This window comes from Limanda limanda, chromosome 3 (assembly GCF_963576545.1).
Source record: "Limanda limanda chromosome 3, fLimLim1.1, whole genome shotgun sequence".
Classification (NCBI taxonomy): Eukaryota; Metazoa; Chordata; class Actinopteri; order Pleuronectiformes; family Pleuronectidae; genus Limanda; species Limanda limanda.
Window position 1 is genome coordinate 7736972 of NC_083638.1, and position 9071 is coordinate 7746042.

General features: G+C 39.9%; 1 long non-coding RNA gene and 2 other non-coding genes across 4 annotated transcripts; all 3 read left to right on the forward strand.

Moving 5' to 3' along the window:
* The first annotated feature begins 2111 nt into the window (after positions 1–2111).
* LOC132998553 (uncharacterized) lies at positions 2112–7513 on the forward strand. Of its 2 annotated transcripts, none has more exons than XR_009677988.1 (6): positions 2112–2186; positions 2653–2720; positions 3282–3483; positions 4262–4319; positions 5005–5122; positions 6960–7513. It is a non-coding gene; the product is annotated as an uncharacterized LOC132998553 (long non-coding RNA). The 2 variants fall into 2 exon arrangements; XR_009677987.1 differs by having other exon boundaries at positions 3332–3483.
* On the forward strand, positions 2787–2901 carry LOC132999239 (small nucleolar RNA SNORD67). Its single transcript, XR_009678105.1, has one exon. It is a non-coding gene; the product is annotated as a small nucleolar RNA SNORD67 (small nucleolar RNA).
* On the forward strand, positions 4780–4892 carry LOC132999240 (small nucleolar RNA SNORD67). The gene has a single exon (XR_009678106.1). It is a non-coding gene; the product is annotated as a small nucleolar RNA SNORD67 (small nucleolar RNA).
* Positions 7514–9071: the final 1558 nt, after the last annotated feature.

The window sequence follows — 9071 nt, forward strand, 5'->3', positions numbered from 1 at the left end:
TACTAAATAATAGTTATCTTGTCAATTAATCTTTCAATATTTTTTTCTGATTGGGATTTGGGAATATGGGCTATACAATTAAAATTTGATTGATACTTCAAATAATATGCTGCAACAAATCGCACGGATATATAACATCAAATTACACCATTCATACAACTCGCATAAGTACTGTAAAGAAAAATAGAATGTCATCAGACCATCAATGGGATAAAATATAAATTTGAATTATACAAACATACTATCTGTCAAAGAGTGAATGGGAAGATAACACTATCTACAAGCTTCACAACTAACAAGTAACAATAGAGGCAGAAACTTGTGACAATAAAACAGGCATTAGTTGTTATTTCCTGAATAAAATGAGCAAGCTACAGTGAAATCGCTCAACAGTCTCCAGGGACTAAAAACACAAACAAGTCAACGTATTATAATGGTCACAACTAATTTGGTTATAGCAGCAAGATAGTGAATTACTCAAAGGTGTCAGATCTTGATGATTGAAGGCATCTAGTAGAAGTCTAAATGGCATTGAATGCTGTTGCCTGTCTGAGAAGTTGCGTGGGCCGTTACTTTCCCCTGAGCTTCTTGGACTATCGTAAATAAGCTTATTATTCCTATTTTCTTTTGTTTCCCCCATATAGACGTAGTAACTACAGGTACAAAAGGGGTACCACTGGTGTGCTGACAACGGTTGTGACCCTACTGGACATGGAGCCTGAGGATGAATCTGTACACACTATGGATACCTCCTAAAATACTTTGTTTCTTGATGTATTTCACTAATTTGCAGAATTCTTAAAACAAATGGTGTTCTTTTCCATGGTTTCCAATAAAAGTGTTGGAGTTGACTGACTGTCTTTAAGTTGCTTGCCTTTTAAAGTTCTTGAACTTCAAATAAAACAGGTGGATCAGTTTTGAAAAAGACAACTGTCTGAGAAGTTGCGTGGGCCGTTACTTTCCCCTCAGCTTCTTGGAGTATCGTAGATAAGCTGTGCAATTTTTTTATATAATCAATCGCTCATACTGATGAATTTGATTCGGGACAAATATCATCACTAGAAGTCTCCACATAGAATTGAGTCGGGAGGAGTCGGCACGTGATTTGACAGTGTTCTCTCTTTACTCGTTTTTTCCAACATTGATAAGTTGACGGAAAAACCCTACGATGATCTGAATCTTTCATTTATTATCTAGGCAGCAAGCAGGGCTCAATCTGATTTGCCAAAAATATTGACATGTAGAGCGTGTATGCATGGAACGTGGCACACCATTTGTTAATAGTTGTATTAGTATTAGTAGAAGTTGTAGTAGCAGTAGTTCTAGTAAAAGTTGTAGTATTAGTATTAGTATTAGTCAGTGGTGTATAAAGTACTTGAAAGCCATACTTGAGTAAAAGTACAGATATCTTACCTGAAAGTGACTTCGGTAAAAGTAGAAGTCACCCGTCAGAAAATGACTTGAGTAAAAGTCTAAAAGTAGCTCTTATTAAAAGTACTTAAGTATCAAAAGTATCTGGTGTTGAAATGTACTTAAGTATCAAAAGTAAAAGTACAAGTGCCAAAATTAAAAATGCAAAGGGCTTTTTATAGTAGGTCTATACAGACACAAAACAACCCAAAATGTTTCTCCTCAAGATTTATCTCAACTGACTGAAAAATGTTAAAAACAATATGAATATAATGTATATAATGTACAAATTTTGAACCCTAGATGAGAGAGAGAGAGAGAGAGAGAGAGAGAGAGAACCTCCACTGCTCAAGTAACGAGCCAGTTTGAGAATGTAAGAAGTAGAAAGTACACATATTTTTGTTCAAATGTATCGAGTAAAAGTAAAAAGTCGTCAGGAAAAGAAATACTCAAGTAAACTACAGATTTGTGAAAAATCTACTTAAGTACAGAAACAAAGTATTTCTACCTCGTTACTTCCCACCACTGAGTATTAGTTGTACTTTTAACTATCATCACTTTGCCCCTGTGAAGCGACTCTGTTCACGTGACAGCCACACAACCTGTGATTGGCTGGAGAAACTCTCCAGCGTCCAATGAAAGTCCAGGATGCTGCTGGTTTGAGCCAATCACAGACAAGCTTCTATCGAGGCTCATATTCAAATAGGAAGAAACGAACTCGAGAGGAAACTGCGAACATGAAGAACACGAAACTTAAAGAAACTGCGTTAAAAATGGTGACGAGTCTGAAACTAATACTTTGAAGTTGTTTTTCTTAGATTGTACTAAGTTTGGTGAGTTTAGTTTTTAATGGAAAGTCCTGTTTTTTACTGAGAAGCGGAAGTAAGATGCTAGCTTAGCTAATCGGCTAGCAGCGAGTCAACGCGTGTTAGCTCTTCTACCACGTGTCGGTTTCCTTTACCACATTTAACCCGGGTTAGATTTGACCCTTTAACCGAGATAAGGCTCAGTAAGATGCTAGCATAGCTAACCGGCTAGCAGTGAGTCAACAGTTAGCCTGGTTAGCTTCAACCTGCAAATGTTTGTTTGTGGAGATTTGCTGAACAAATATCACGTGTTCGCTGTTCTACCACGTGTCGTGTTCCTTTACCACGTTTAACCCGGGTTAGATTTGACCCTTTAACCGAGCTAATGCTCAGTTTGTGAACGTGGCTAACATGCTTGTTTTGTTTGCTAACGTAGCAGCTGATGCTAACCGTCGAGTGGGATGAGGCACTGGGACCATCGTGGTGGTTAGAGCTGGACACAAGGTAAACACACTGTTGTGTTGTGTTGCTGTGTGTGTGTGTGTGTGTGTGTGACAGGGGGTCGGTGGGTGTGAGGGTGATGAGTGGCACTAATCAGCCGGGGTGACCGCTGCAGTGGCATCGAACCCCCGGTCCGAATCCAACCTGAGGACACCCGCTGTGCACAGGGGCCATCTGACCCACACCCACTGCTCTGTGCTACACAACTTACACAAGTTTTAAACTTTCTCTATCTGTGATCCAGACGAAATAAGCTGTTATTTGCACATTGACTGATGGTGACGTTTCTTGTAGTTCTGCGTTATGCTTATTAAAGCACCAGTTTATTAAAATGGATTTAAATTGTCTCGCACTGCCTTGTATCAAATTACTGAAGTGTGTTTTACAAGCTGTAGAATATCTGAACTCATTTCTTGACTCGTTCCTTCTAACACAATTATATAAAATATGAATCTGTATGATTTTTATACTGAAAACAATATCACTAAATTACACTGATCCTTTGTTTCTGTTAAGAATCTGTAATAACGCCGCCTGGTTGTTTCTCTCCCTGTTTTCCTCAAGTTATGATCCCAAACAAGTGGAAGTGACATCTGATATACTTCATTTTAAAGGAGGAAGACACAAAGGTCAATGTTGCTTCCGGAGCCCAGGTCATTGAAGATACCCGCAGCAATGGCGTCACGCACCGACCGTTTGGCCTTATCACCAAGGACAAAGTAGACTATATCAGACCCTATGAGGTGGTCTGCAAGAAGGATGACAGGTGAGGACTACATCAGTCAGTGCAGTTGCATGCACAGTAATAAACTATTATTCCTTTGTAATGTAAATTGCAGATTCTGTTTGGATAGTCAAAAGTTAATAAACCAAGGGACTCTTGCACTCTTACTCCTTATTAGTGTTGTCAGACACAGGCCTTTATCAGAATAACCAGAAGTGAAAATAAAAAAGACATATATGGCCTACACTTGCCAGTGTATTTTGTTCTCTTCATAACAGGTAAAAGTAGCAATCAAATAAACAGTTCTTTATTGTCGTTCTATAATTTAATAAATGCAACAAACCATAGTATATATATGTAAGCTGTGTTATTAAATATGTTTTGCAATTAAAAAAAATTACCTGCTGGAAGATTCTGTAAATACAGGTATGAATTCGACCCAGTGCAGCTTGTCTACTGAGTGACAGACTGTGTGATACACTTCGCTCACATCCAGATTTAACTTAATTAGATGTATGTAACATAAACACTACAAATTTACATAGTAAAATTCAACCCACAAACTACTTTAGTAATTCATTTGTGTACTGCCTCATATCAAATTACTGAAGTGTGTTTTACAAATTGTTCAATATCTGAACTCATTTTCTTTTCAGGTGTTGTGTCTCGACTCGTTCCTTCTAACACAATTATATAAAATATGAATCTGTGTGATTTTTATACTGAAAACAATATCACTAAATTACACTGATTCTTTGTTTCTGTTGTTAAAAATCTGTAATAACGCCGCCTGGTTGCTTCTCTCCCTGTTTTCCTCAAGTTTCCGTCTTCAAGTGGACGGAGTTCTGAAAGTTTACTGAGGACGACTTATTTTCAAGGTTTGTGTCTCAAATGTTACACCGTCTTTTTAAAGTAAAGGATTTATTACTTTATTACCTTTTTACAAGAACAATCATATTTCTACCCAGATGAAAGAGAAAAGTGTGTTTTGTGATATGTACATGAACCAGTTTGTTGTTGGCTTCAGTCTTAAAGCTTGTTTTTCATCCATTTGATTTGACGAATGATGGGACACCACATTTAACACATTAATATATTTAACATCTGCAAAATTGTGAAAATTTAGTCATTTTCATTATCGGCACAGCTGCTCGTCTTTTTAGACTAACCAGTTCAATTAACAGATTTATACCTGGGTTCTTTTTTATAACACTTTATAATGAACCCTGGACGTGGAGCAAATCTCTCTTTTTACCCAGGGTGCAACAGGGCAGCACAAACTGAAACCCATAGACTTTCTGAATCAGAATCCTGTAATGTATTAGAGTCGCTCGGGGGGGTGACAGTGATGAGTTGCACCATTAGGCGGGTTGCTGATTGCAGTGGCACAGCCGACCCGTCCTGACAACCTGTGGAGACAACCACTGTGCACAGGGGCCATCTGAGTCCCCCCCCCCCCCCCCCCCCCACCGGACAGAGAGAACTGCTAAATGATTTTCCTGTCATTTCTTTACTAACCGTTCTCGTTTCTGTGTTCTACTCTTTCCTTCACCATCCTCACAGGACAGTTCACAGATGTGTTTGAGCCTCGGAACAAGGTGAACAGGATGTCTCCTGCCCCGGCACACGGTTTATCTTCATGATGGATGGAGAAAAGTCCACAGACTCAACCTGAGAGCTGGTGAGGAAGAATTCACACAGGGTTATTATTATGAAGAGTAAATCCTCCTATTCTCTGCATTTACCCGACAGTGGCCACATTCTTGTTTCCGTAAGAAGGCAAACGCGTCCTGGTCCACGTATGAAAGTCCCTGCTTTGATTTTTGTTTGTGGCCTCTGCTTCTTAAGTAGCTCTGACCACCACGTATCGATTTCATTATCCCCACAAATACATAAAATCCTGGTCTATAGTGCAGCTGCATTGATTCACTCAGCCTGGGCTCCTCACTCCACTCTCTATCTCACTTTCGCTGTCATAACTGATTCATCTGTGTATTCACTCTGGCTAAAACATCATTTGGGCTCGGTGCATTGAAATAATGTGCACGAGTGTTTTCAAATAAAGTGGAGGGAGTGAAATCCGATCACAAGTTGTGACGGGAGAAGTGTTCAAGACTCCTTTTTTAATGCTGGATCATGTGAACAGATGATTTTGGAGGATTTCATTCGTGATTTGTTCTCTCGGAATTTAATACCATGTCTGAACGGGAGCATGATCCCTGCCTGCACCAACAATTAGAAATACACATGGCTCTAATAATAGTCAATCTGTCTTCTTATTTTGTAATTAGGCTTCAATGGATCTGTTTTGTTTTGACTAATCCTTCCAGCTGCACTCTTTCTGTTTTTGCTTTGTAATTCAGGGGCAATGATGGATGTTAATTCCTTTTGATCAGATCTGCCTAAAAGCAGAGCTCAGCACAATACTGGTTATTATCTTTTAACTGTTTGAGGGATCAGCTAAGAGAGGGACTAAAAACCTTGCTAAGATGAGAGCTGTATGTACATACACCCGATACAGAGTTTAGGTCTTTGCGCCGAGCAGTTGAGTCCTAAAATGCAAAAAGTGAAAAATGGTAAAGCTAGCGTGATTTGAAGATGGTCCCAGATCCTTGTGGAGTTGGACACCAGTGAATGCATTGGTGCATGTAAACGAGTGTTGCAGTCACTGGCTGTGTGGTGCAGCTAATCCATGTGGAAAACAAACCACAGATTGTATTCAGGACGACCGTGTTTCCGTGTGTTTGATGTTAAAACTGTTCAGATACTCGTCTGTGGTAATAAACCATGTGAAGGTGTTTCCATTGAGGCGGTGCCGGCTTTGCTTTATGTCCCGAACATTCATTTGTTTCTCATTGTTTCCCTTTTTATCATTTAACTGCTTCCCCCGAGCAGGCAGTTGCTCTTTCGGGCACTAACGACCCAGTTAACTCAGTCCTGCTTTGATCAGCGGCCAGAAACTGCCCACAATAGCTTTTCTTTTAATGAAGTTTCCTTTTGGTCCTGATTACAAATGTCCACCTTGTGTAACTGCAGGAAGCCGAACACCCAGGAAACCTCACAACCTCAGTCACGGGTCCCAACCGTAAGTTCAGTGTGGACCTTCACCTGCGGCTCACATGTCCTTGATCCCTGAGCTGCTTCTGCACGACCTGAACTGACCCAGACATCTAATTCTGTTTTAGTGCACATGCGTTTATTTAGCAGCGGAGATCCTTCGTCCTAAACTTTTACCTTAAAGGACCCGTGTGTGCGATTGAGGGCGTTTTATGACATGTAGAGTGTTTTTCGTTCAGGTGTCACTATTGGAAACAAAGTTCATTACCTTTTTTAAAAAATGAGCTGCCAATGTTTACAAATGAACTCCTGGAAAATACAGATGTTATTGTGCTTTTCTCATTTTGCCCGGAGAAAATATTTCTGCTTAAATAACTGAAAAACAAATTCTCAATACTGTGAAATGTTTCATGTCGGTATCTCCCTCTGAAGAATCTGTCTTCTCTCTCTCCTGTGCACAGACGAGGTGTTGGACCAGAGGAGCTTGTCTGATCGATGGTGAACATCATCAACGATACACAACCACTGAGTTTCTCCAGGAGACATCTTGAAGCCCTACAGCTGTGTTCTCGTCTCTGTCCTGGTGAGGCGCACCAGGGGGAGTCCGGCTCGATATCTGTCTTCAAATAAACTTTGGTTTTACTGTCATAACCACAACTTTCAAGGTTCAGACCCAAACTCTCATGTACTAGTATCTACTGTGAGAGACCAAACTGTTTCTCTAGTGTCCAGCTGTTAAGGAACCTATTGACTCAAGCTTCTTTGCAATGGGTTTTATTTTTTTGTGTGTTTTCATCAATGGTCCCAGTTCATCAGGTATATCTGCATCGTCCCAGTGGGTTTGTCACAGTTCAGAGGGAAAGAAACGAGACCAGTTAATTGTGTTTCAAGTAATTCTATACTTATTTTGAAACATTGAACCTTGTAATTGCCACAATTCTGACCTTATCAAACAAATTGTGGGTTAACAAGACTCTGCTGTAAAGATTAATTTCTCAATGAGTGCTTTGTCATTTGATGCAATAAAATCTAAAGTTTAAGAAAATTCGTTTTTTGTGATGAATTCAAAAGGTTTCCAAGAGTTCAGCTAATCATATATTCAACAGTCTGTCAAATACTCTTTTCCATCTTCCATTATATGACAAATTACGAAAAGAGTAGTTTACCCATAAAGTTACTGATACTTTATTACTTATTCTGAATGAGCCAGTGCTTGCAGTAAGTGAGCAGCTCTCAAACCAGTGCAAAGAACAGCTCTACCTGTACATCATGCTGGTGTCCAGCAGGTGGCAGCTGAACATCAGTCCTCGTGCATGTGGCCATGCTGCAGGTTCAGTCACGTGTGTAATAGGGCAACACACATTTCACTGTATATGTTCTGTAACACAAACGCAGGCGCCTGAGGGCTCCACACAAACACTGGTGGCTCCTGCAGGGGTTTGGCCTCGGAGGCAGATTCAACACTGAACTCTTCTGATTCCAAACTTCCAGTTCTTCAAATCTGCAGTTTGAATATTCATCCTCTGCTCACACACATTAGCATAGTTAAGATGTCCTCTCACTGAAGTCGACTGGCGAAGGAAGAAACCTCAACTTTCTGCTTGAGCAACCTTTGGTCCTCAGGATGTGTGGGATTCATTCTGGATGTAAACAAACATCTGAAGTGCAAAGTTTCACACGGCAACGAATACATATTGAACAATTTATAACACAGTTTTCTTCTGAATGTGTATTGGTACAGTGCAGTTGTGCTACAAGACTGAACTATAACGGTATAAAACACAACGGGAAGCTATCAGATACACAAAGATGTAAATATTCCACGCACACTTCAATTCAAAGTAGAAAGTTCCTGACTTTTTAAAAGAACCTTCATCACGTCCAGGTGATTTTAATAATTTGATTTATGGTGGCAGAGCTGCACACTCGTCTAATCAGGTTGTGTTTAAATCCGTTGTACAGTCTGAGTGATGATTAGTCAAAAATGTCCTTCTCAGTTGAAGGACATATTTGGGATTTGCCAGTTTTTACCAGATCCCACAATTTAATGATCCATCCATGCACAAAAGTTCATCTTTCTGTATGTTGTGCATAATCCTGATAAGAAACTACAACAAAAATGACCACCTTTAATAATAATGATCTGCTAGTAACTCTGGTTTTAGTCCTGTTGTTCTCTATGCTCCTGACTCTTTTATTCCTTCCACTTCCAGCCTGTACAGATAAACAACCTTTTCCACTGAATGCATCAAACACTATTATTCTACAGTTTGGATACTTTAGCCCCCCCGTGGCCGTTTCACCTGGAGACAGCAGCAACATTTCCTTTGACAGCGAAGCTTTGATCTGAGTGAGAACTTACCTGTTGTTATTCTCTCCTCAGAGTTTGGGATCTGAGCTATTGCTCTGGTGCTGTAGATGAAACCAGCTGCAGTGAAGGACATCATCTTATCATTCAATGAGCTTTTCTGATCTCTAACTGTGCTAAACGCTGATTAATGGTTTACACTGTGTAACTTTATCACGTCCTGCACAGAGTAGTTTGTATTCGGGTGGAATTCTGAAAGTGAAGG